The 2,834-nt window shown below is 36.5% G+C and overlaps 1 pseudogene; it reads left to right on the plus strand.

Moving 5' to 3' along the window:
• Positions 1-2,091: 2,091 nt before the first annotated feature.
• LOC110202610 (cell cycle regulator of non-homologous end joining-like) lies at positions 2,092-2,385 on the plus strand (annotated as a pseudogene).
• The last annotated feature ends 449 nt before the right edge of the window (positions 2,386-2,834 follow it).

The raw sequence follows: 2,834 nt of genomic DNA on the forward strand, positions 1-2,834 counted from the left end.
AAGAGTGATAGCTTTGTTTCTTCTTAGCCTATTCTACTTCCTTCAATTTTTTTCTTCTCTTATTGAAAAAGCTAAGGTTTCTAAGTATCATTTTGAATAACTGCAGTGATAATTGTTATTCTTGTTTCAAGCCTCATCTTATTAAAAATGCTTCTAGCTTATGTCCATTATGTACAACATTTATTGATGATTGTAGATAGATGCTACTTTACATTTTAAGGAAGACTCCACTTATTCCTGTGCTGTCTAATGTTTTTGACAGGAATGAGTGTTAGCCTATAATTTTCTTTCTCTGTTTTAGATCTTCCCAGCTTAGATATCAGCACCATGTTTGTAGCATAGAAAGAATTTGGTAGGACTCCTTTTCACCTATTTTGCCATGTGGTTTATATAGTATTGGAATTAGTCGTTCTTTAAATGTTTGATAGAATTCACTTGTAAATCTATCTGGAACTGGAGATTTTTTATTAGAGATTACATTGATGGCTTGTTCAATTTATTTTTCTGAAATAGAGTTATTTAAGTACCTTATTTCCTCTTCTATTAATCTGGGCAATTTATATTTTTGTAAATATTCCTCCATTTCACTAAGATTGTCAAATTTATTGGTATACAGTTGGGCAAAATAACTCCTAATTATCTTTTTGAATTCCTCTTCATTGATAATGAATTCACCCTTGGCATTTTTGATACTGGTAATTTGGTTTTCTTATTTCTTTTTTTTAAATCAAATTAACCAAAGATTTGTCTATTTTATAGTTATTGTTTTTCACACACACACACACACACACACACACACATCCAACCATCTCTTTCACCAGCTCTTGGTTTTATTAGTTCAATAGTTTTCTTCATTTCAATTTTATTAATCTCTCCTTTGATTTTAGAATTTCTAATTTGGTATTTAATTGGGGATTTTTAATTTGTTCTATTTCTAGCTTTTTTAGTTGCATGCCAAATTCATTGATCTCCTCTTTCTCTATTTTATTGATGCAAGCATTTAGAGATATAAAACTTCCCCTAAGTTTTGGTATGTTATATCATTATTGTCATTCTCTTGGATGAAATTATTGTTTCTATAATTTGTTGTTTGACCCACTCATTCTGGGATCGTGAGGTTTTTATTCCCTAGTACATGGTCAGTTGTTGTGTAGGTGCAATGTACTGCCAAGAAAAAAGGTATAGTCCTTTCTGTCTCCATTTAGTTTTCTTCAGAGGTCAATCATATTTAAGTTTTCTAAAATTCTATTCATCTCCAAAACTTCTTTCTTGTTTTTTAATTTTTTTGTGTATGGTTAGATTTATCTAGTTCTGAGAGGCAGAAGTTGAGATCCTCCATTAAGATAATTTTGCTGTCTATTTCTTCTGTATCTCCATTACCTTCTGATTTAAGAATTTGGATGCTGAAATACAAGGATCTAAGACATCTCCAAAGGCCTGGTGATGGAAAATGCTATCCACAAAGAAGAAAGGACTATGGAGTTAGAATGTAGATCGAAGCATATTGTTTGCTATTTTTTTCTTCTGTTGTATTTTGTTTCTTCTTTCTGGTGGTTCCTCCTATTGGTTCTAATTCTTACTTACAACATCACTACTGTGAAAATATGTTTAATAGGAATGTATATGTATAGCCTATATCAGATTGTGTGCCTTCTTGGGGAGGGAGGTGGGGAGGGAGGGTGAGAAAATTTTAAAATTCAAAAGCTTATGGAAATGATTGTTGATCATTCAAAATAAATTAATTTTAAAAAAAAGAATTTGGATGCTGAGCAAAGACTCAGAGCCTGGAGATGGAGAAGGTGTGGATTTGAACTAGGGCCCCAAGCCCACGATGGTGGTTGGTTTTGGCTATCTTGGAACAGCAAGGCCACCACCTATGACACTGCCTGGGTCCTCAGCACTCTGCCTGGGAGTCTGCAAAGATGGCAAATGATGGCCTAAGAGTAAAAAGAGAGACCTTCCTCCATGGATGACATCCCAGGTGGCTGAGAGGAAATCAGTGCAAATATGGAGGCCAACCAAGAGGAAAAAAACCACAGTGCAGTCATCAGATGCATCATCGAGTCTTCCCCTACATGAATTGTGTACTTCATGAATGAAGCTGAATTGGTGGATGTTGCTCTGGATATCCTGGTTGAGTGCCATAAACAGGAAAAACCTTTAAAGCACACATTGCTGCTGGGAACTGATGAGGCCCAAACCACATAACCTGAGTCCCCCTGGGCTTCTGACAGCAGTAGTGATGGAGAGGAGGACATGAATGATGCCCTTTGGACAAGTCCCTCAATCAAGCAGGAGTATTCAGCCTCTGGCCACAAGAAGAACTCAGAAGATGAAGAGGATGAGGATGCATTAAAATATGTGACGGAAGTATTTTTCAGTTGAGAAGATAGTTGAAAAATTCAGAGAACGTTTTGCTTTGAGTATGTTGGGGTGCTTCCATGTTTGTAGTTGCCAAGTTTAACCAGCAGAGAATGCACTACTGCACCCTGTGTCTCCCATACATCCTTGGGATGAAGCCTCTGAATCCCAGAACATTAGCAGGGTAGTGAAATCAGGGCAGTCCAAGTTGGTATTGAATTGATGGTGTAGTAGTGAGTGGTTAAGTCGGTGGCCAGGAAAGTTCTAACAATTATTATGGTATAGCTCACTGGAGTGTTAAGCATCTGAAGTCTGTGCTTCTGGAAACTCCATGGTCAGCTTATCCAGAGGGTAGTCATATTCTGGGAAAAACTGACTCACACTAAATGCATACAATTCTAATAAATATGTACCAGAGAGGCAATTTATAATGGGCAATGAAGAAGGAGACAGGTATACATGCTAGACAGTCC

The sequence above is a fragment of the Phascolarctos cinereus genome, unplaced genomic scaffold, assembly GCF_003287225.1.
Source record: "Phascolarctos cinereus isolate Bilbo 61053 unplaced genomic scaffold, phaCin_HiC Scaffold_5;HRSCAF=322, whole genome shotgun sequence".
Lineage (NCBI taxonomy): Eukaryota > Metazoa > Chordata > Mammalia > Diprotodontia > Phascolarctidae > Phascolarctos > Phascolarctos cinereus.